The 25657-nt window shown below is 40.4% G+C and overlaps 1 long non-coding RNA gene across 1 annotated transcript in view; it reads left to right on the top strand.

Moving 5' to 3' along the window:
* Positions 1 to 24435, top strand: part of LOC138442273 (uncharacterized) — a 39561-nt gene extending 15126 nt beyond the window's left edge. Inside the window, exons 2-6 of the long non-coding RNA XR_011257609.1 lie at positions 3268 to 3323; positions 12901 to 13103; positions 17880 to 18000; positions 19430 to 19517; positions 23572 to 24435. This is a non-coding gene — a long non-coding RNA (uncharacterized lncRNA). The remainder of the gene's footprint in view (positions 1 to 3267; positions 3324 to 12900; positions 13104 to 17879; positions 18001 to 19429; positions 19518 to 23571) is intronic.
* The last annotated feature ends 1222 nt before the right edge of the window (positions 24436 to 25657 follow it).

Below are 25657 nucleotides of genomic sequence, written 5' to 3'. Positions count from 1 at the left end.
AATAATAAAATAAAGGAAGAAATGATGTCATATCCACAGATCCTCAGTTATTTAATTAATGGTTAAAATAAGCCAAACACTTAGGACTCCTAACTCCCTTTGTAGTGTTCTTTCCATTATTACGTTGTTTGTTCATTCAAGTACTTATACAAGAAAAAGTGAGCAGGTACTATATACTGTATTACCAAGGAAACAAAGACCTAGTTAGCCTTCAAGAAAAATAGCAACAGTGTCTTTCATCCCCATACTAGTCTCAGTAGAGACTGTATTAGACCATGTCTGGTATTAATAAAAATAGCTCATAGCCTTTAAGCACCAAAAGTATATCAGGCTATGCCAAGCACTTCATATACATTATCTATTTTAACCCTTACAATAAGTTTGTGAATATTTATTACATACTTGCTTTATAGATGAAGGAGAGTAACTCAACCAAGGTCATGGGGAAACCTTGGAAAGTGGCTGGCTCTGATGGATTTGGACTATCTGACTGCAAAGCCCAGCTCTTTACAGGGGTAAAATTTTCCAAGTTTCTTTGGAACTTATCAAGATATCATGTGAATACTATTGGCTTTTTTGAAACTGAGCTAGCGTATAGGATTCAGAGCCAACATTTTAAGTACAAAGTAAATCATCTAGAGATGAAGGAAGGAGCCTGTGTGTGCAGTGACCTTGCAAAGGAGTTTTGCCTATTTTGAAGGCCCAGAGAGTGAAGCATTTTTTAGACCAATCAATTAGGAGATGGTAGAACCAGAAGCTGAACTCATATCTGTTGACGCCACTGCTCTGGATACTCTGAGAGGAATTACTGAAATTGCAGCAAGACTGTGTTTTATAGACTTTCTCCTAAGTTGGATGTCTTCAAGCCATGTCTTTTTAAAGCTACGTAAACTTCTCTCCCAGACAAACAAGGGACTGTAGTGGAGCCAAAGGGAACCCAAAGACAATTCGTTTGTGAATCAAAGATGCCCATTGAATTGGATGCTTCATCAGAAGAGATAGGGCAGGGATGACAACTGGCTGGAGCAGGAAGCCTACACCAAGTCAGCCAGCTGGAGTAGAAATATGAGACTGGAGGGATTTCCTGAGACAGCAAGTCCCCTGTAAGAGGCTCTTTGTGACTTTCACTGTGGGTGGGGAGGGAGTAGTTTAGGTATCCCAGCCAGATTGGCCACCTGTCACTCCCTATCACTATTTCATTTGGTTAACACCTAGCTCCTGACGGGGCCTGTGGTCAAGGCCACACTGGCCACATCCTGTGTAAAGGTCTGCTTGACTCTTTATAACACCCATTTTCATGGTGCTTAATCTAGTGAGGGTCTAAATCATCCATCGTTTTTGGCCTCACTGTGCGGCATGCAGGATCTTAGTTTCTGGACCAGGGATTGAACCCATACCCCCCGCAGTCATCTGGATCCCCAGGGAAGTCCCAACCATCTTTTAGGTGGTTGATTAACACTGGTATACAGCATAAAAGAGGGAGAAAGTTTTTTGCTTATCACTGTGACTGTCATGGGTATTTGTGAAAATTCCAAGGCCTGTATATGACATTTGCAGAGATCTTTTTTGTTCAATGAGTTTACTGAGCACCTACCCTGGGTCAGATACTGCTTCTGGGGCTGAAGTTACATCAGAGAACAAAACATGAAGATCCCTGGTATCAGGGAGTTGTGTAAGGCTGGGGAATCAATACAGTAAGTAAGTAAATGATTTAGTTTGTTTAAAGGTGATATGTGTATAAAGAAGAAAAAGTGAAGCAAGGTAAAGGAGATGATGTGGGCTGAAATTTTAATAGATTAAAAAATTAGATTAAAAATTAGATTAAAAAATACTTAGAAATAGCAATTAGAAAATGTAGAATTAGAAAAAATAGAACATAGAACACAGATGGGAAAGTCAGATTGCAATTCAAAATTGAGTGCTCAGTAGAATTAGATCTATTCATGTCAATATGACTCTCATAAAGCATTATTTTCATTGTGTATATTAGAAAATAAAATCTCACAGATTTATCTTCTGTTTGCCACTCTTTTCTTATCACTTCTCCATATCCCCTTTTTCTTTCTTCCCCCTTCCTTTGTTCCTTCTTTCTATCTTCCATTTTCTTGAAATAAAAAAATTAGAAGCCATGATGCTTGCCTTCTAGAAATTTACAATTAGAAGAATAAAGGAGGCCTCCATAAAACTATTTCAGTGAAATACGTCGGTGATCATGTGAATAAGCTTTGTTCTTTAAAATGACCAACAAATGATTGAAATAATGGAATTGTTTAGGCAACATTTGGTGGGGGGAGGCAGTTGCATTTTGTTCTGAATTGAAGGAACTAATGGTAGAAAGAAGGCAAGCATCCTGAGGAGTTATATGGGCACATACCTGGAGGCAGGATTTAGTAAGATGTGTTCAAGGGTTTCTAGAGAGATCGGCTTGGACGAAGTGGACAGATTTAGTCGGATGAATGATCTTGGAGGAATAATGGAATAACTTAAGTGTAAATTAAGAATGTAGAATGCTGGTCACAGGGAGTTAGAATTTTTTAAATACTTCACAGAAAGTGCTGAGAAAATAGAACTTGAAACTCTGAATCTTAGTTAAGCCACTGAACCATGTTGAGTGAAGAAATGACCTCTTCAACTTACTAAAAATGAGATAGTACTACTGTCCCCAGACTTCTGATATTTTATTAAATAATTTAGAATATATGTATTGTAGTTTATTTAATGTATATGGAGAGAGAGGGGTTAGGCATGGATTTAGTTTTTTGGGGGACATCCAGTTCCACTTCTTTTCCCTTTTATTTACAGTCTGACTGTTGTCTACTGACTTTCTCTCTTTGGTAGTGCTCTTCTTAGTTTGACGTTTCTTTTCTAATCAGCTGCTTATACTGTCTTTGACATCAAGGAGACAGTTCAAGTTGAGACATATCTTTTGAAGAACTGAAACAAAATTTAGAACGGAGTGCCCTTAACCTCCACCTAAATGTCCCTGTTAGCAATGAAGTAATAGAGTTCTTTCTATTTCAACTCCTACTTATTTTAGTTTTTATGTTTCTGCCCATGTATTCATTTCTTGCAGCTTCAGAGATGACTTTTCAATGGACCATCTGAGCGGTTTACCACACACCCCGTCACTGAGCGCTTTTCCTGTGTAGCTTCCCGAGACGGGAATTCTTTCTTCTCCACTATGATCCAGGCTGATTTTTCTCTAGATACGTCTTAAAATATCTTACTTGTGGGTGTTCTCAATTTTTATTTCTTTCTTGTTTTCAGGACTGTTTCTACTGTGGGTGTGTTATCACCATGGTGCCTATAACAATGATAGAAAGGTAAAAATTCTGAGTGAATCCTTTGAGTTTACTTACTGTTTCATTCTGTTGCTGCTGATTTGTAGCTTTTTTTCTTGTTGATGATGGACAATAATACATGGGGGGGGGGAATAAAATTCAAAGAGAACCTCACTTAACCAACTATTTCCAAAGTACATCCAAATAATATATCGTATGCACATAATAAAAATTATATTAGAGAAGGATTCATAGTGACATAGAAGAACATTCATTATACAGTGTTAGATAAAAAAGTGAGTAACAAAACAGGAGGTTGAAAAATTATGTATCTGCTTAGAGAAAAAAACATACAAATTTCAATAAACTCTATTTCTAGATGAAGAAATTACCAGTATTTTTTTTCCTTTTTTGTCTGTACTTTCTATAATTAGCAAACATTATCTTTTTAGAAAGGAAAATAGTCCATATTATTTCCCCATAAAAGATAACTTTGGCTTATTATTACATAAATTTAATTTTCTAAACAAGAGTAAGAGAGTTAAAATGATGACCTTTAAAGTAAAGCAAATAAAAATAATCTATCACTTCAACCTCTGTTCTTCCCTAAGAGTTGCTGACAATGTAGAGTGGACTGATTTGCTTTTGTTCATTTGTTCATCACTTGTTTAACAAATATTTATTAAGCACCTGCTGTGTATAAAGCACTGTGCTGGTAGTGGAGCATTGGTTTAGGTAAAGTATTATCGCTGTCCTTGGCGCTTCATGTCTAGATGCTGGGTATGCAGTTTTCATTCCAATCCCAAAGAAAGGCAATGCCAAAGAATGCTCAAACTACCACACAATTGCACTCATCTCACAAGCTAGAAAAGTAATGCTCACGTGAACTGTGAACTTCCTGATGTTCAAGCTGGTTTTAGAAAAGGCAGAGGAACCAGAGATCAAATTGCCAACATCCGCTGGATCATCGAAAAAGCTAGAGTTCCAGAAAAACATCTATTTCTGCTTTATTGACTATGCCAAAGCCTTTGACTGTGTGGATCACAATAAGCTGTGGAAAATTCTGAAAGAGATGGGAATACCAGACCACCTAATCTGCCTCTTGAGAACTCTGTATGCAGGCCAGGAAGCAACAGTTAGAACTGGACATGGAACAACAGACTGGTTCTGAATAGGAAAAGGAGTACGTCAAGGCTGGATATTGTCACCCTGCTTACTTAACTTATATACAGAGTACATCATGAGAAACGCTGGACTGAAAGAAACACAAGCTGGAATCAAGATTGCCAGGAGAAATATCAATAACCTCAGATATGCAGATGACACCACCCTTATGGCAGAAAGTGAAGAGGAGCTAAAAGGCCTCTTGATGAAAGTGAAAGAGGAGAGTGAAAAAGTTGGCTTAAAATTCAACATTCAGAAAACGAAGATCATGGCATCCAGTCCCATCACTTCATGGGAAATAGATGGGGAAATAGTAGAAACAATGTCAGACTTTATTTTTTTGGGCTCCAAAATCACTGCAGATGGTGACTGCAGCTGTGAAATTAAAAGACGCTTACTCCTTGGAAGAAAAGTTATGAGCAACCTAGACAACATATTCAAAAGCAGAGACATTACTTTGCCAACTAAGGTCTGTCTAGTCAAGGCTATGGTTTTTCCAGTAGTCATGTAAGGATGTGAGAGTTGGACTATGAAGAAAGCTGAGTGCCAAAGAATTGATGCTTTTGAACTTGGTGTTGGATAAGACTCTTGAGAGTCCCTTGGACTACAAGGAGATCCAACCAGTCCATTCTAAAGGAGATCAACCTGGGGATTTCTTTGGAAGGAATGATGCTGAAGCTGAGACTCCAGTACTTTGGCCACCTCATACGAAGAGTTGACTCATTGGAGAAGACTTTGATGCTAGGAGGGATTGGGGGCAGGAGGAGAAGGGAAGAACCGAGGATGAGATGGCTGCATGGTATCACTGACTTGATGGACGCGAGTCTGAGTGAACTCCGGGAGTTGGTGATGGACAGGGAGGCCTGGCATGCTGCCATTCATGGGGTCGCAAAGAGTCGGATACGACTGAGTGACTGAACTGAACTGAAACGATGCTGCTGCTAAGTTGCTTCAGTCATGTCTGATTCTGTGCGACCCCATAGATGGCAGCCCACCAGGCTCCCCCGTCCCTGGGATTCTCCAGGCAAGAATACTGGAATGAGTTGCCATTTCCTTCTCGAATGCATGAAAGTGAAAATTGAAAGTGAAGTTGCTCAGTTGTGTCTAACTCCTAGCGACCCCATGGACTGCAGCCTACCAGGCTCCTCCATCCATGGGATTTTCCAGGCAAGAGTACAGGAGTGGGGTGCCATTGCCGTCTCCACATCTAACTATAATAGACAAAATGAAAAAGAAACAAAAATGACATGGAGGAGACAATCTCCATTTCTGCACCTATTCACAGGCAGATGACATGATATATTACAGTCCAGAGTTTCAATTAGAAAATATAATCCGTATAGCTAGTTGTGGAGAAGGCAATGGCATCCCACTCCAGTACTCTTGCCTGGAATATCCCATGGATGGAAGAGCCTGGTAGGCTGCAGTCCATGGGATTGCTAAGAGTTGGACTTGACTGAGCAACTTCACTTTCACTTTTCACTTTCATGCATTGGAGAAGGAAATAGCAACCCACTCCAGTGTTCTTGCCTGGAGAATCCCAGGGACAGGGGAGCCTGGTGGGCTGCCGTCTATGGGGTCACACAGAGTCAGACATGACTGAAGTGACTTAGCAGCAGCAGCATAGCTAGTTGTAGCATTAGTTAACACTTACAAAGAACATACTGTGCTGTTGATAAGGGATTCTCAAAATGTTGTTGACTGTTTTTGGGATCCCTGAGACTTTTTCAGAAGGTACAAGGTCAAAACAATTTTCATAATAATAATACTGAGATAACTGTTTGCTTTTCTTATTCTGTTGGTATTTGCAACAATGGTTTAAAAGCATTAACCAAAGCTGGGTAAAACTGTTATCTTAACATGAATCAAAGTAGTGGCAACAAAATCTGTCACCCATGTATTATTATATTTATAATTGTCTTGGAAAAATGATTCCAGTTTCACTTAACAATGCCTTGATGAAGGGATAAAAATGACTAATTTTATTAAATCTTGACCCAACCTACTCAATATTCTATGTGACAAAATGGGAACTACACATAAAGCACTTCTGATTCACACAAAGGCATGACTGTCTTGAGGAAAAATACACGTGAGTGATTAGCCAGTTTTTTTTCATAGAACACTATTTTTACTTGAAAAAACAACTGACAGGCAAACTACATTTATTCGAACATTTGGCCGACGTTTTCTCCAAAATGAATGAAGTGAGCCTGTCACTTCAAGGAAATACAGCTGACAGTATTTGTTGCCAATGATAAAATTTGAACTTTCAAGTGAAAATTAGAATTTGGGTAGATTTGTGTCTGGCACATGAACTTGTCAGCTTCCCAAAACCCAAAGACATTTCCAGTGAGATTGTGGGGCTATTAACGAATGTGATTTTTTTTTCCCCATTTTTTGGTGAAATGTGTCAGTGTTTGGAGATCTGCATAACTCAGGGAACCAATACTTTGCAAATGACCAATGCATGATGTTATAAAATTAGTTGTGAGAAAGCGATCCACTCAAAGTGCAAGATAGTCCAGTGTGTTTTAAAGCAACAGAGAATGAAAAGCTTATTTGTGTCATTTCAGATTCCACATCTCAATGAGCCTAACTGCTACTTGTCAAACTGGTAGAGTATCAGAGAAAAATTTCCATAGTTATCTGAAAAGACTAATAAAATACTCCTTTCTTTTTCCAAATACACTTCTGTGTGACACTAGATTTCCTTTGTATACTTAAAACAGCAATAGACATACAAGCCAGATATTAAAAAGATTTATGAAAAAGGAAAACAGTGTCATTCTTCTTACTATTTGGGGGAAATAATATTTTTTCCCACAAAATTATTATTTATTATTAATATATTATATAACAGTTTACAAACTTTATCATTTATATTTTTAATGAATTAATAAAGAAACATTAAAAATTTTTCAATGTTAACTTTAAATATCATAGATAGCTATGTTTTACAACCCACATAAACAAAGCTCTTTGAAATTCTCAGAAACTTGTAAGAGAATAAAAGTGTCCTGAAACCAAAACGTTTGAGAATTGCTACTCTGGACATTACATGAAGCCTTTCATATGCATAATCTTGCTTAATTTTCACAGCCATTCTTTGCACTGTATATACTACTACTATTTCCATTTTTACACTTGATAAAAATGAGTCTGAGAAAGTTTAACTTGTTCAAGATCAAACAGCAAGTAAAAGAGAAGTATAGACTCAGGAAGTAAGTGCAATAAACAATTTGTTTTGAATGGGAGCAGAATGGTGAAATTTTCACTGAGAGAGCAAATTTGAGCTGAGGGATGACTCAATAGTAAAAGAAGGGAAGGGAGACTTCCCTGGTGGTCAAGTGGCTAAGACTCCATGTTCCAAATGTAGGGGGCCTGGGCTTGGGGCCAGGGAGCTAGATCCCACATGCCACAACTAAGAGTTTGCATCCTGTGACTAAATAGCCTGACTGCTGTATAGCCAAAAAAATAAAAGTATTTTTTAAAAGATGGGGGGGGGGTAGTTCTAGGCAGTATGGGATAGCATGCAGGTTTGTGAATGAATGACTAGGGGAGGGATTCCTAGCTGTTTTTGTGCCGTGGATCCCTTTGGCAGTCTGGTGAAGCCTACTGAATATTACTGAGCATAATGTTTTTAAATGAATAAACCAAAATACATATGATTACAAAGAAAGTCAATTATATATTACATATTCCACTATCAAAATATTTTTGAAAAACAGAACTTCTGATATAGTGTTAAATATGCTTCTTTCTTTATTAGTGCATTAAATAACAAATTATAGTGGTAAAAGGTATTGATGAACGTACATGATATTTTTGGAACAACTATAAAGTGATATGAAAATATTTGTGATTTCTACTGACAAAGCTTTGTTGTCTACATTTATTATGGAAGGAAATGTTATTTTCCAGTTAGAGATCACTGAAAATGCATAAACTTTTTCTGTCCAAGTTTACATATTCAAGGATCTTTGGACTTCAAAGATACCTGGTCTAGGGTAAGTTTCATGGCCTTTTATTTATGTTTCCAGTCCTGGGGGTAGGCAAGCACTAGTGAATAATGGACAAATAGTAGCAGTAGTCATAATAGTGGTTGTAATAGGGTTAAGAGTGATAACAATTACAGCAGTAACTGTTAAGCACTAACTACCTGCCAAGAACTCTTCTAAGTGCCTTACATGTAAAGATCAGAAATCAGGAGGCTCTTTTATTTTATTGTACTTATTTGTTTTGTTATATTCCTTTGTTCTTATCAAGCAGCTCTTCATTAGGAATAAAGAAAGCTAAATAATTCAGTCAGGATGAATAATCTAAAGAACTGGAAATAGAAGAGTTTGGCTCCATTTTCAGCTCTAAAATTCTATAATTTTTTTTTTAAAGCCTTAAGTGTTGAAATGTTGAATTACAGCTTTGTAGCTCATGTGAATATGTATTTTTTAATAGTATTCATAAGAATATAGGATACAGTATAGCATAGCTCAATTATTCTACAACCTATGTGAAATATGTATAAAATTATAAATAGGGGGAAGTTATTAACCTGGTTAAACTGAATTTTACAGTATTTTTGTACTTTGAAGACTCCAACTTTTTATTACATACTGTTTAATTCTATCTCAAACTAATCATTCATTTCTCAGAATTAAGAGGTACTTTCCCTGTGCCGCCAGTTTAGCAATTGAAATATTCTGTAACCTATTCGTCTAACTTTTTTTTTTCACAACTGCATTATAATACCTTTGAGGGCAAAGAATATCTCTAACTTATAGTTTATGTTCCTCATAGCACCTGTGAGTGTGAGCACTTTGGTGGATGAGTTACTATGAAAGGGTGTAAAATTCCATGTTGAATCAAGCCTCCATTTTCAATGTTATTCTAAGTATTCCAGACAATTCTACTCCTTTCATGTTATCAATGCCATGAAATCTGCTGCTTTTGTATCTGTTTACATGGCAGCCTTTTCATATTGTTCATGGTATACCCAAGTGTGATTAAGATGGCGGAGTAGAAGGACGTGCCCGCATCTTCTCCTGCAAGAACTCCAAAATTACAGGTCGCTGCAGAACAACCATCGACAGGAGAATGTTGAATCCCACACAAAAAAGATACCCCACGTCCAAGGGAAAAGGAGAAGCCTCAGCAAGACCTACCCCAGCAAGGTTCAGTTCAGTTCAGTCACTCAGTTGTGTCCGACTCTAAGTGACCCCATGATTCGCAGCATGCCAGGCCTCCCTGTCCATCACCAACTCCCGGAGATTACTCAGACTCATGTCTGTCAAGTCGGTGATGCCATCCAGACATCTCATCCTTTGTCGTCGTCTTCTCCTCCTGCCCCCTGTCCTTCCCAGCATCAGGGTCCTTCCAGTGAGTGAACTCTTCCCATGAGGTGGCCAAAGTATTGGAGTTTCAGCTTTAGCATCAGTCTTTCCAATAAACACCCAGGACTGATCTCCTTTAGAATGGACTGGTTAGATCTCCTTGAGTCCAAGGGACTCTCAAGAGTCTTCTCCAACACCACAATTCAAAAGCATCTATTCTTCAGCACTCAGCTCTCTTCACAGTCCAACCCTCACATCCATACATGACCACTGGAAAAACCATAGCCTTGACTAGACGGACCTTTGATGGCAAAGTAATGTCTCTGCTTTTGAATATGCTATCTAGGTTGGTCATAACTTTCCTTCCAAGGAGTAAGCGTCTTTTAATTTCATGGCTGCAATCACCACCTGCAGTTGGAGTCCACAAAAATAAAGTCTGACACTGTTTCTGCTGTTTCCCCATCTATCTCCCATGAAGCGATGGGACCAGATGCCATATTCTTCATTTTCTGAATGTTGAATTTTAAGCCAGCTTTTTCTCTCTCCTCTTTCACTTTCAACAAGAGGCTTTTTTTAGCTCCTCTTCACTTTCTGCCATAAGGGTGGTGTCATCTGCATATCTGAGGTGATTGATATTTCTTCCGGCAATCTTGATTCCAGCTTGTTCTTCCTTCAGCCCAGCGTTTCTCATGATGTACTCTGCATATAAGTTAAATAAGCAGGGTGACAATATACAGCTTTGATGGACTCCTTTTCCTATTTGGAACCAGTCTGTTGTTCCATGTCCAGTTCCAACTGTTGCTTCCTGACCTGCATATAGGTTTCTCAAGAGGCAGGTCAGGTGGTCTGATATTCCCATCTCTTTCAGAATTTTCCACAGTTTATTGTGATCCACACAGTCAAAGGCTTTGGCATAGTCAACAAAGCAGAAGTAGATGTTTTTCTGGAACTCTCTTGCTTTTTAAATGATCCAGCGGATGTTGGCAAGTTGATCTCTGGTTCCTCTGACTGTTCTAAATCCAATTTGAACATCTAGAAGTACACTGTTAAAGTATTGCTGAAGCCTGGCTTGGAGAATTTTGAGCATTGCTTTACTAGCATGTGAGATGAGTGCAATTGTGCAGTAGTTTGAGCATTCTTTAGCATTGCCTTTCTTTGGGATTGGAATGAAAACTGACCTTTTCCAGTCTTGTGGCCACTGCTGAATTTTCCACATTTGCTGGCATATTGAGTGCAGCACTTTCACAGCATCATCTTTCAGGATTTGAAATAGCTCAACTGGAATTCCCTCACCTCCACTATCTTTGTTCGTAGTGATGCTTCCTAAGGCCCACTTGACTTCACATTCCAGGATGTCTGGCTCTAGGTGAGTGATCACACCATTGTGATTATCTTGGTCGTGAAGATCTTTTGCGTACAGTTCTTCTGTGTATTCTTGCCACCTGTTCTTAATATCTTCTGCTTCTGTTAGGTCCATACCATTTCTGTGCTTTATCGAGACCATCTTTAAATGAAATGTTCCCTTGGTGTCTCTAATTTTCTTGAAGAGATCTCTAGTCTTTCCCATTCTGTTGTTTTCCTCTATTATTTTGCACTGATTGCTGAGGAAGGCTTTCTTATCTCTCCTTGCTATTCTTTGGAACTCTGCATTCAGATGCTTATATCTTTCCTTTCTCCTCTGCTTTCGCTTCTCTTCTTTTCACAGCTATTTATAAGGTCTCCTCAGACAACCATTTTGCCTTTTTGCATTTCTTTTCCATGGGGATGGTCTTGATCCCTGTCTCCTGTACAATGTCATGAACCTCTGTCCATAGTTCATCAGGCACTCTGTCTATCAGATCTAGTCTTTTAAATCTATTTCACTTCCACTGTGTAGTCATAAGGGATTTGATTTAGGTCATACCTGAATGGTCTAGTGGCTTTCCCTACTTTCTTCAATTTAAGTCTGAATTTGGCAATAAAGAGTTCATGATCTGAGCCACAGTCAGCTCCCGGTCTTGTTTTTGCTGACTGTATAGAGCTTCTCCATCTTTGGCTGCAAAGAATATAATCAATCTGATTTTGGTGTTGACCATCTGGTGATGTCCATGTATAGAGTCTTCTTTTATGTTATTGGAAGAGGGTGTTTGCTATGACCAGTGTGTTCTCTTGGCAAAACTCCATTAGCCTTTGCCCTGCTTCATTCCATACTCCAAGGCCAAATTTGCCTATTACTCCAGGTGTTTCTTGACTTCCCACTTTTGCATTCCAGTCCCCTGTAATGAAAAGGACATCTTTTTTGGGTGTTAGTTCTACCTGGTCTTGTAGGTCTTCATAGAACCGTTCAACTTCAGCTTCTTCAGTGTTACTGATTAGGGCATAGGCTGGATTACCGTGATATTGAATGGTTTTGCCTTGGAAACGAGCAGAGATCATTCTGTCGTTTTTGAGATTGCATCCAAGTACTGCGTTTCAGATTCTTTTGTTGACCCTGATGGCTACTCCATTTCATCTAAGGGATTCCTGCCCAAAGTAGTAGATATAATGGTCATTGAGTTAAATTCACCCATTCCAGTCCATTTTGGTTCGCTGATTCCTAGAATGTCGATATTCACTCTTGCCATCTCCTGTTTGACCACTTCCAATTTGCCTTGATTCATGGACTTGTCATTCCAGGTTCCTATGCAATATTGCTCTTTACAGCATCGGACCTTACAGCACCAGTCACATCTACAACTGGGTATTTTTTTTGCTTTGGCTCCATCCCTTCATTCTTTCTGGAGTTATTTCTCCACTGATCTCCAGTAGCATATTGGGCACCTATAAACCTGGGGAGTTCCTCTTTCAGTATCCTATCATTTTGCCTTTTCATACTGTTCATGAGGTTCTCAAGACAAGAATACTGAAGTGGTTTGCCATTCCCTTCTCCAGTGGACCACATTCTGTCAGACCTCTCCACCATGACCGGCCCGTCTTGGGTTTCCCCGCAGGCATGGCTTAGTTTCATTGAGTTAGACAAGGCTGTGGTCCATGTGATCAGATTGACTAGTTTTCTGTGTTTATGGTTTCAGTGTGTATGCACCTCTTGCAACACCTATGGTCTTACTCGGTTTCTCTTACCTTGGATGTGGGGTATCTCTTCACAGCTGCTCCAGCAAAGCACAGCTACTGCTCCTTACCTTGGACGAGGGGTCTCTCCTCATGGCCGCCCCTCCTGACCTTGAACGTGGAGTAGCTCCTCTTGGCCCTCCTGCTCCCACACTGCCATTGCTCCTTGGACATTGGATTGCTCCTCTAGGCCGCCCCCTGGACCTCGGGCATGGTGTAGCTCCTCTCGGCTGCCAATAAGGTAGGAAGGGCGAAATCACATTTAGAATCAAACCCCATACCCATCAGAGATGCTTGCCGGGTGCAAAAGGACCCAGAGATCCCACAGAGACTGAGTCAGATCTGCTTTTGATTGTCTCCTGCAGAGGTACGAGTCAGCAGTGGCCTGTCACAGGGGCAGGGGCTCTGGATGCAGAAGTTCTGTGTCACATAGCCTGTGGGCTTAGCCCTCTTGGAGGAGGTTGCCATTAATCCCACCACAGAGCCGCTGAGCAGATGACCCACAAAAAAAAAGACCTGTAGCTGACTGTAGCTCAGATCATGAACTCCTTATTGCAAAATTCAGAGTTAAATTTAAGAAAATAGAGAAAACCACTAGACCATTCAGGTATGACCTAAATCTAATCCCTTACAAATATACAGTGGAAGGGACAAACAGATTCAAGGGATTAGAGATGATAGACAAAGTACCTGAAGAACTATGGATGGAAGTTCATGACGTTGTACAGAGGGCAATGATAAAGACCATCCCCAAGAAAAAGAAATGCAAAAAGGCAAAATAGTTTTCTGAGGAAGCCTTACAAATAGCTGAGAAAACAAGAGAAGCAAAAGGCAAAGGAGAAGAGGAAAGATATACCCATTTGAATGCAGAATCCCAAAGAACAGCAAGGAGAGGTAAGAAAGCCTTCCTCAGTGATCAATGCAAAGAAATAGAGGAAAACAATAGAATGGGAAAGGCTAGAGATCTCTTCGAGAAAATTAGAGATACCAAGGGAGTATTTCATGCAAAGATGGGCACAATAAAGGACAGAAATTGTATTTACCTAACAGAAGCAGAAGATATTAAGAAGAGGTGGCAAGAATACACAGAAGAACTGTACACAAAAGTTGTTCATGACCCAGATAACCACAATGATGTGATCACTTACTTAGAAGCAGACATCCTGGAATGTGAAGTCAAGTGGGCCTTAGAAAGCATCACTACAAACAAAGCTAGTCGAGGTGATGGAATTGCAGTTGAGCTATTTCAAATCCTGAAAGATGATGCTGTGAAAGTGCTACACTCAATATGCCACAAATGTGGAAAACTCAGCAGTGGCCACAGGACTGGAAAAGGTCAGTTTTCATTCCAATCCCAAAGAAAGGCAATGCCAAAGAATGCTCAAACTACTGCACAATTGCACTCATCTCACACACTAGCAAAGTATTGCTCAATATTGTCCAAGCTAGGCTTCAACAGCATGTGAACCATTCATCTGGAAATGTATTTAGAAAAGTCAGAGGAACCAGAGATCAAATTGCCAACATCTGCTGGGTCATTGAAAAAGCAAGAGAATACCAGAAAAACATCCACTTCTGCTTTATTGACTATGCCAAAGCCTTTGACTGTGTGGATCACAACAAACTGTGGAAAATTCTTTGAGAGATGGGAAGACCACCTGACCTGCCTCCCAAGAAACCTGTATGCAGGTCAAGAAGCAACAGTTAGAACCAGACATGAAATAACAACCTAGTTCCAAATTGGGAAAGAAGTATGTCAAGGCTGTTTATTATCACCCTGCTTATTTAAATATATGCAGAGTACATCATGCTAAATGTCGGGCTGGATGAAGTACAAGCTGAAATCAAGATTGCTGGGAGAAATATCAATAGCCTCATATATACAGATGACACCACCATTATGGCAGAAAGCAAAAAAGACTAAAGAGCTCTTGATGAAAGTGAAGGAGGAGAGTAAAAATGCTGGTTAAAAAAACAACATTCAAAAAAGGAAGATCATGGCATCCAGTCCCCTCATTTCATGGCCCATAGGTGGGGAAACAAAGGAAACAGTGACAGACTTTAGTTTCTTGGGCTCCAAAATCACAGATGCAGATCGTGACTGCAGCCATGAAATTAAAAGATGCTTGCTCCTTGGAAGAAAAGTTATGACCAACGTAGATGGCATATTAAAGAGCAGAGACATTACTTTGCCGACAAAGGTCTGTCCAGTCAAAGCTATGGTTTTTCCAGTAGTTGTGTATGGATGTGAGAGTTGGACTATAAAGAAAACTGAGTGCTGAAGAACTGATGCTTTTGAGCTGTGGTGTTGGAGAAGACTCCTGAGAGTCCCTTGGACAGCAAGGAGATCAAAGTAGTCAATCCTAAAGGAAATCAGTCCTGAATATTCACTGGAAGGACTGATACTGATGCTGAAAGTCCAATACTTTGGCTACCTGATGTGAAGAACTGACTCATTGGAAAAGACCCCGATGCTGGGAAAAATTGAAGGCAGGAGGAGAACAGATGGCAGAGGATAAGATGCTTGGATGGCATCACCGGATGTCACTTGGATGACATGAGTTTGAGCAAGCTCTAGGAGTTGGTGATGAACACGGAAGCCTTGCATACTGCAGTCCATGAGGTGCAAAGAGTGGGAGACGACTGAGCGACTGAACTGAACTGAACATGGTAATCCTGAGCTGTCTCTGCTGTCACATACTGAGAATTGTTTAAGAGATGCATACTCTCCAATTGAAGCTACAAGAAGGGATTAAAGATAAATGTTTGCAGTGATCCCAACTCTAAATAGTATACCACTTCCTGAGTATGTAGATTCTTCTGCAGTGTAAAAGCCTTCATTTAGTCAGTAAACATGTACTGGGTATCTCCGATGGGCTAGGATAGATCAGTTCAAGTACAGAGCGAAACCAAGGTGAGGACGGAGCATTGCAAGGTGTTAGTTCTGTTGAATCTTAGTGTGCACCGAAAGGAGTGGTGTAACGAACTAGGCAAATAGGAAAGGGACAGTGAAAATAATAGTCATGAGAAATAGCGAGAAGACACCCTCATCTGCCTCTCCTTCTCTGAGGCAGTTAGGCATTGATCTGGTATTTTATGACACTGAATGAGGATAAGGGAGGAGAGGGAACTGAGGAATTTCTATCATTGGAAATTCTGCCTAATGGCCGATTTATGCAGCTCACTGTAGGCTCTGGAGGAGGGGATTTAGTATAAAGGGGACAAGACACTATCTCTAAAACAAAGTCAGAATAGAGGTTCATATTCTTCTGCTTGACATAGAGGCTGCTTCTGTATGGAATAAACTTGATGAAGAGAGTACTTTTATAAATTGTATTTTACTTTATTACTAAATAATAACAGGTAGCATTTATTATTTGCTAACATCCACCCTTGATGTTAAGGGCTTTTAAACATTATTATTGTTACTTATTCTACCTATGATTGTTAATAACAGCTAACATTTATTTCAGTTCAGTTCAGTCGCTCAGTCGTGTCCTACTCTTTGCGACCCTATGAATTGCAGCACGGCAGGCCTCCCTGTCCCTCACCATCTCCCGGAGTTCACTCAGACTCACGTCCATCGAGTCCGTGATGCCATCTAGCCATCTCATCCTCTGTCATCCCCTTCTCCTCCTGCCCCCAATCCCTCCCAGCATCAGAGTCTTTTCCAAAGAGTCAACTCTTTGCATGAGGTGGCAAAGTACTGGAGTTTCAGCTTTAGCATCATTCCTTCCAAAGAAATCCCAGGGCTGATCTCCTTCAGAATGGACTGGTTGGATCTCCTTGCAGTCTAAGGGACTCTCAAGAGTCTTCTCCAACACCACAGTTCAAAAGCATCAATTCTTCGGTGCTCAGCCTTCTTCACAGTCCAACTCTCACATCCATATATGACCACAGGAAAAACCATAGCCTTGACTAGACGGACCTTAGTTGGCAAAGCAATGTCTCTGCTTTTGAATATGCTATCTAGGTTGGTCATAACTTTTCTTCCAAGGAGTAAGCGTCTTTTAATTTCATGGCTGCAGTCACCACAGGCAGTGATTTTGGAGCCCAAAGAAATAAAGTCTGACACTGTTTCCACTGTTTCCCCATCTATTTCCCATGAAGTGATGGAACCAGATGCCATGATCTTCATTTTCTGAATGTTGAGCTTGAAGCCAACTTTTTCACTCTCCTCTTTCACTTTCATCAAGAGGCTTTTTAGTTCCTCTTCACTTTCTGCCATAAGGGTGATGTCATCTGCATATCTGAGGTTATTGATATTTCTCCTGGCAATCTTGATTCCAGCTTGTGTTTCTTCCAGTCCAGTGTTTCTCATGATGTCCTCTGCATATAAGTTAAGTAAGCAGGGTGACAATATCCAGCCTTGACGGACTCCTTTTCCTATTTGGAACCAGTCTGTTGTTCCATGTCCAGTTCTAACTGTTGCTTCCTGACCTGAATACAGAGTTCTCAAGAGGCAGGTCAGGTGGTCTGGTATTCCCATCTCTTTCAGAATTTTCCACAGTTTATTGTGATCCACACAGTCAAAGGCTTTGCCAAGTCTATGCCCCAACCAGTAACGCTGAAGAAACTGAAGTTGAATGGTTTTATGAAGACCTACAAGATCTTTTAGAACTAACACCCAAAAAAGATGTCCTTTTCATTATAGGGGACTGGAATGCAAAAGTAGGAAGTCAAGAAACACCTGGAATAACAGGTAAATTTGGCCTGGGAATGCGGAATGAAGCAGGGCAAAGACTAATAGAGTTTTGCCAAGAAAATGCACTGGTCATAGCAAACACCCTCTTCCAACAACACAAGAGAAGACTCTACACATGGACATCACCAGATGGTCAACACCGAAATCAGATTGATTATATTCTTTGCAGCCAAAGATGGAGAAGCTCTATACAGTCAACATTTATTTAATATTTAGTTTTTCTCAGGCAGTATTTGAAGAGTTTTACATATATTGACATATTTAATTCTAACAACCCTATGATGTAAGGAATTATTTTCTTCAATTTTACAGATGTTTAAATGAAGCCACAGAAATGTCAAATAATTTATCCAACTACACGCAGATAGTAAGGAACAGAGCTGAGAGTTGATGTCATCGATGTACCAAGATGCTGCTGTAATAACTAAAGGAGGTAACGTGGGTAATATGCTAAGTGTCTATCACACAGTAGGTATGTTTTTGCTTTCCTCACCTTCTTCCTTTTCCCCTCATCAACTTTCTGTAAAAGAATGAGTTTTTAACTCACAAGGGTAAGCCAAACAAATTTCACCTTGCTTTCTCATCATCAATGAAAAAAGATTTCCTTTTCTAAAAAGAATAAATACTTTATTCTTTGTGTGTGGCAAAGAGTTGGACACGACTGAGCGAGTGAACTGAACTGAACATGGTAACCTTGAGCTGTCTCTGCTGTCTGTGTGTGTGTGTGCTCCGTTGCTCAGTTGTGTCCAACTCTTTAGACTCCGTGGACTCTAGCCTGTTAGGCTCCTCTGTCTATGGGATTATCCTGGCAAGAATACTGGAGTGGGTCGCTATTCCCTTCTCTAAGGGATCTTCCCAACCCAGAGACTGAACCCACATTACCTGTGGCTCCTGCATTTGCAGATGGATTGTTTACCACTGAGCCACCTGGAAAGCCAATTTCATTCTTTATTTACCTTAAATGGTTTAGTGGCTAAAAAACATGCAGCTATAAGAAGTCCTAGAAGAAAAGAGAAGGAGAGAAAGGAACTAACATTTGTTCAAATCTTCTTTCTTTTTCTTTTGTAAACTTTTAAATTTTATATTGGGCTATGAACAATTAACAAACAATGTTATGATAGTTTCCAGTGAAGAGCGACTTGAAATCTTAAATTCCCAAGTACTGTGCTAGGAACTTCATTTGTGATTGTCATTTATTCCTCACAACAATCCCCGTCAGGTATTGATTATCATCCTTATTTTTGGATAGCATTCTGAAACTAAGGGCGTCCAGGCAGCTTCCTTGTTAGGAATGGGTGGAGCTCGTGATTGTCTGTAGTGTATATAATGCTGCTGGCTTCATCACAATCTCAGGAGCTCTGTCTTTGGAATATTTGACCCCAGAAAATTCCTAACTTGGAACTCAAATAAGAAAGGGATGAGGCTAAATAATTTACTTAGGCAGGATTTTACTGGCAAAAATCAGTCTTTTATTTCAAACAACTTCCTGAACAAAACAGCTGTTTCTTCCTAAGCCTTGGTGGCTGAGTTAAGCAGCATTTGCCTGAATGTTAATCCTTAGATTATGCATTTTTTAATCAATTTGGCCGTAATTAGGTTGAGCTTACAAATTGTTATTCCAGGAATAATGATTGTCTTTAAGAGGCAGAAAGGAAAGCATCAGCATCATTCTTTGCCATCACATCTCCCTGCAAGAACACTCACTCACTGCCTAGGATGGGTGGCAGGGCTCAGATTTCATTCCTATAGGTGGGTGACCCATGACCCATAGGCATATGGTAACACTGATATGGGCCCAGGGCTTGGTTTAAGGTTAACTTCTGTTTTCATATTTGTTTCTCTGGCTTGACTTTTTCTTTGAGGTAAAGGGACCATAACACTGATATCAGCTGCATCCTGCTAGCATAATACTGGTGCTTGAAAGATTAATGAACACAGTGATTTTCTTAGGTAAGTGTGTCTTCATTTGGATAACTTCTTTCATCTGAGCAGCTTAATACATTTTGTAATTATTTCCTCAGTCTTACATGTGAGGCAGGGTAAAGTAATTCTTGCAGCTTTGGCCAAGAGCATGCAAGTCCAGTGATGGGGATTGTATTTTGTGTTATTCATTGTTGTAGCCTTAGTAACTAGCATAGGATGCTTAATAAATACCTACTGTTGAGTCTCTTCTTCCCAGCTCAACTGACAGTCAGAAGTCAAATCTTGCACTGGTCGTAGTCATGGTCAGTTTTCCCCAGCTCATCCCTACCCTTCTTCCCTTTCCTGGCATCCCTGGCAGTTTAAAAAGAAGCAGAGTGAAGAGAATCAGTCTTTAGCTCAGTTCTACCAATTCAGAAAGTGACTGAGTTCTCCCTGACTGCAGCCTCTGACATTTCTGATATCCCCTTTTGGATTTAGCTCTCTAAATCTGTAATCACTGTGCTCAATTCCTAGTCCGTCTGTCTGATAATTCCCTGCCTTCCTGGATTGTGTGCATGCTCAGTCGCTCAATCGTGTCTGACTCTTTAGCGACCCCGTGTACTGTAGTCACCAGGCTCCTCTGTTCGCGGGATTTTTCAGGCAAGAATACTAGAGTGGGTTGCCATTTCCTGCCCCAAGGGACCTTCCTGACCCAGGGATAGAAACCACATCTCTTACGTCTCCTGCATTGGCAGGCAGATTCTTTACCACTGTGCCCCCTGGATCATCTATACCTAATGCTTAGCTTTGCTTTGTTACCATCCAAGCCTCAGGGTGTCAGGGAATCTGAAGCATTTTTTCAGTGATTTTATGGGTGTGGACCCTGAGACCCACACAGCCTGAGAAAGATGCAGGTTGATCTCATGCTCACAGGGTTGTGTGGGGTGTCCTCTACCATGTTCTCAGGATAATTCATTGAAATAAAGTTAGATGTCTCTTTTATCAAGCATTTTTCTGAGGGATACAGAAACATATTGAAAAAAAATCCCTGTCTTTGAGGACTTCCCTGGTGTTCTAGTGGTTGAGATTGTGCCTTCCAATGCAGGGGGTCCAGGTTCAAACCCTGATCAGGGAAGCTAGGATCCCACATGTCTTTCAGTCAAAAAGTCAAAACATAAAACAATATTGTAACAAATTCAACAAAGACTTTAAAAAAATCCCTATCTTCAGGGAAGTCAGTCAAGAGAAACACAAGCCTGCAATACAAATAATTGCAATATAGCAGAAGTACCAGCAGGGGCTCTGTGAAGGGAGTAACTGCTGCTGCTGCTGCTGCTAAATCGCTTCAGTCGTGTCTGACTCTGTGCAACCCCATACATGGCAGCCCACCAGGCTCCCTCATCCCTGGGATTCTCCAGGCAAGAACACTGGAGTGGGTTGCCATTTCCTTCTCCAACGCATGAAAGTGAAGTCGCTCAGTCAAGTCTGACTCTTAGCGACCCCATGGACTGCAGCCCACCAGGCTCCTCTGTCCATGGTATTCTCCAGACAAGAATACTGGAGCAGGGTGCCAATGCCTTCTCCAAAAGGAGTAACTAATACTGCCCAAAAGACAGAGAAAAAACTAAGCAGAGAAGGTGACAGCTGAGGAATAAGAAGGTGTTACTGTTCCACTGGGACATCTCTAGTATGAGTGGACATAACTGGGGCATTCTGGCCCAGACCCAAGGCATCTTCCCCCAACATGTGACAAGTGCCAAGACTAAATGAAAGGTTTCATTTTGCTGTTAGATGAGGGCTTCCCTGGTAACTCAGCTGGTAAAGAGTCTGCCTGCAATGCTGGAGACCCTGGTTTGATTCCTGGGTTGGGAAGATCACCTGGAGGAGGGCATGGCAACTCACTCCTGTCTTCTTCCATGGACAGAGGAGCCTGGCAGGCTACAGTTCATGGGGTTGCAAACAGCTAGACATAACTGAGGGACTAAGCACACCACATTGCCCTTTTATTACCCAGCTTCTATTTAACACTCAGCCCCTGAAATCTCCCTGTTGAAGACCATCCCTCTATTCTCTCATCTACACGTCTCCAGAGGTAGGCATGTGAATTAAGCTTAGCTGATCAAAACAATTAATGCCACTGGCTACAGTAATAGCTGGAATTTTGAGCATGTTGCCCAGTCAGAGCCAGTGAAATGGAAGAGAAGTTTTGCTGAAACTTCTGGGGAAGAAACTTTCTTTTTTCCTCCTGGACTTAATTTATGAAAAGATGTCAAGTCTGGGGCTGCTTCAGCCATATTCCCAGGTGGTCTGGAACCGACATGGAGGAGAGCAATGCTGGGAGAGATAGAAAGACTATTCTTGGGACATACCTTAGGCCACAGTTTAAGCCAGGCAGGAGCCAGAACAATTCTTGGCCACTTCTACTATATCAGCAGATGAAGCCCCTTTTTGCTTAGGCCAATTTGGATTGGATTTTCTGTCTTTCTTTATTCTGAAGAGGAAAACATCCAAGAGGGAACATGAATGCACTCCAAATACTGGAAGGATGTTGAGTAAGAGGATTCTTTGAATATTCTTGTGTGTCTCCAAGGGATGGAACCTTAATCAGTAGGGAGATGTATTAGATGGTCAGATTTCAGATCAGTATAAGTAATAACTTTTTAACTTTGGGGGCTCTACCCAATAAAAGCAGCTAGAGGCTTTGATTCAACATGTAGTTGGTGGAAAACATGAGAGAGTGGAAGAAACATGCCTGCCCTCCCCTGTTAAAAACATCTTAAAATGATTCAAGACAATTTAAAAGTGGTCTGAGTTACCTTTATCACTGTGTGAGATTTTAATACTAGAGCTTTCATTTAGTTTTATAATTCCTCAAAGTCAAAGAGAATGTGACTATTGTTTTAATCCTCTTCTCTGAACAAACCATATATTATGACAAATCAGTTTGGGGACTGGGGACTATAATCTGTTTAATGAAAGAGAAGAGAATCACATGTAAAAAGGGCAAGAGTTGCTTTGTGAAACTTTTGCTTCACTTTTATAAATAAAACATACAGAGTGAGAGAGAGTATAGAGTAATATCTATAAACATGAACTTTGGAATTGGACTACAAAGATTAAGATTCTAGGGTTACTACTTATTAACTGTTATGAGAATTAAATGAGATGATATAGGTACAGAGCTGGGCAAGATACTGGCACAGACTAAGCACTCAATACATTTTAGCCACTCTGTTATTATTACTACATGATAATTCTTAGGAATTATCAGGCCCTCAGATTTTGCCAGGGCTTCCTGGTGGCTCTGATGGTAAAGAATCCGCCTGCAATGTAGGAGACCTGGATTCAATCCCTGGGTTGGGAAGATCCCCTGGAGGAAGGCATGGCAACCCACTCCAGTATTCTTGCCTGGAGAATCCCCATGGACAGAAGAGCCCAGTGGGCTACAGTCCATGGGGTTGCAAAGAGTTGGACACAACTGAGCAACTAAGCACTTAGCGCTTAGCACAGATTTTGCCAAATGACCAGCAACTTTAAGATTTTCTAAGGGAGAAAAAAAAATTACCAAATGTTTATTGTGTCTTCTGGTAGTGTTGGGAGATGGTACATTGTCAATTGCCATCCAAAGCCAATAGCAAGAACATGAAAAATAACCAAGTTACCAGACTGCACGCCTTCCTGTTAGACAGAGGGCTTGTTTATTCATTATCATAGAGTACCTGAAAAATAACTGTTTAAATGCTATTAACCATCTCAGAGTACCTGGAAAATAACTGCTTAATGTTATTAACTACCTATAATATTTGGTTTCATAGCTTCTGATGCTCTTTCCACTACCTAAATCTCCTCTGTCCTTTGTTTCATCAAGAAATCTTTCCTGGTTCTTAAAAAAAGGAAAATCTCCCTCATCCCCTTCCCCTAAGTGCCTCACAACATGCAAGGAACACACACACACACATACTCTCACACACACCCTACACACACCACACATATGTGATACCATATTAATGACTTTTCAATCTTCAGGGATATAGGCTGTTTTTAAGCATCTATTATATATCCTTGTCACTGAACTCATGATTTCCCACTTTATCTCATTCAGAACCCATGGATGAATACCATCTGGTCCTGGTGATTTACTGCACAGAGTCCCTCAAGGTGCTCCATACCTTTATCCTCAGAGACTGAAGAATCTCTGTCAAGGCCATTCTCTGCTTTGCCATAAAATGTGTCCTTGGAACAGGAATTTCCCCATTGTCTTCTCCAATAAATACTGATTCAAAATATTCATTTAGCTGCTCCTCTCCTTCATCATTCCATTTAAGATCCTCCTTCTCCTAATGAAACCTCTTAACATAACAGATATAGTCACCTTATAAAATGCCATGGACTCTTTATTACTATTATTATTTATCTTGATGTTTCTGTGTGTTTTGCCCATTTGATCTTTAACCTCTGTTACTTCTCAGCTGATACAGTTTGAATTTCCATCAGAGTATGTGACTTACAAAGAATGGTCATTAAAAAACTTTTTTTAACATTTTTGGCTGCACTGGATCTTTGTGGCTGCATGCAGTCTTTCTCTAGTTGTAGCAGGAGGAAGCTGCTCTCTAGCTCCAGTGCACAGGCTTCTCATTGCAGTGCTTCTCTCGGTGCAGACTGTGGGCTCGATAGTATGCAGGCTTCAGTAGCTGAGGCACATGGGCTCAGTTGCCCTGTGGCATATGTGGAATCTTCCCTTGGACCAGAGAGTGAACCTGTGTCCCCTGAACTGGTAGGTGGACTCAACCATTGGACCACCAGGGACATCCAGGAATGTTCATTTTAAGACAGAGCACCTTTAAAACGGTTACTGTTGTTTTTTGTTGTTGTTGTTGTTGTTGTTTTTTTGCTGTAAAATGAGAATGTGTTATGCCTAGAAATTTTGGAAATTTTTGAAAAGTAAAAGAGAGCACATCTTTCTCAATGAGCGCTGATGGTGTGTGTTTCAGGGCCCAACTTTTGCACTTTTTTCTGAAGCGTAACCTGTCTGATTCCCTCCTCTCTTTCTTGTGTGCTGTACTGTGGGGGAAGTGAGGCACCCCTCCTGTACCTCAAACACGGTTGGGATGTGTCTTCACTCAGCCTGCATGAAGAAGATGTTATCAAGTTTGTCCTGCAGGCAGGCCTGGCCTGAGAAGACCCTAGCTGCTGGATGGCTCGGGGCACTGGCCACTCTGAAGATTCATTGCATTCTCGATTTTCACCGAATTCCACTTCCTCTGTGAAAACCCATGCTTCACCAGGCTTTCTCTTTTGCATTGAATCCCTTTTTTGTCCCACCAGCCCCCAGTTTGCATCACTTCCCCTTAGATATCTTCAGATCTCTTACATGTCAGTGAATTTCAGTCTCATGGTAAGGGAACTCTGACTTGGCCCTAGAACTTTGTCTGTTGAATGCCCCTTCTCTGATGGGTCAACCCTGAGGGTCTTTGTGAGCAGAGTCCTGGTCACCTTCATTCTGCTTCCTCCCAGTTTCCCTAAGAACACCTTCGTGCAGGCCAAGCCAGGACAGATGTGCTCTGGAGTCAGACAATGTGAGTTTGAATCATGATCTCTGGCCGTCTGGACTAGTAATGAATTTCACTGAGGCCGTTATTACTTCATCTGAAAAATGGGACAATAATACAGTCTGTACCTTATAACACACTGTTCATTTTATTATTTATCTAATTCAGATAACATATGCTATGGGGAAGGTGTTTTTTTGAGGAGTTTTCAGAGATTAACAGCTAAAGCCTTATAAAGTTTGGATTATTTATTCATTTATATGAATTATTTATTCACCTATAACAAAAATTTCATTACAATTGTTTCAATGTAGGAAAAAATAGGGAGCTAGAATATTTAATTTTTAATAACAATTATTTTATTTTTTCTTATGACATTTTCAACTTTGAAGTTTGTATTAAAAAAAAATAGCTATAAGCAGTGTTATGAGTGAATAATATCACTCCCCTGAAAGATATGCCCATGATGTGACCTTATTTGGAAAAAGGATTTTTGCAGATTTAATTAAGGATCTGAAGATGTGATCATCCGTGATGAATGGGGTGAGCCCTACATCTGATGACACAGATTTCTGTAAGAAGAGGAAAAGATATCCACACACAGAAGAGTAAGCCATGTGGAGACAGGGACAGATTGGG

Source organism: Ovis canadensis, chromosome 1, assembly GCF_042477335.2.
Source record: "Ovis canadensis isolate MfBH-ARS-UI-01 breed Bighorn chromosome 1, ARS-UI_OviCan_v2, whole genome shotgun sequence".
NCBI lineage: Eukaryota > Metazoa > Chordata > Mammalia > Artiodactyla > Bovidae > Ovis > Ovis canadensis.
Note: the sequence above shows the minus strand (reverse complement) of the source record. Positions and strands in the feature narration are given on the sequence as shown.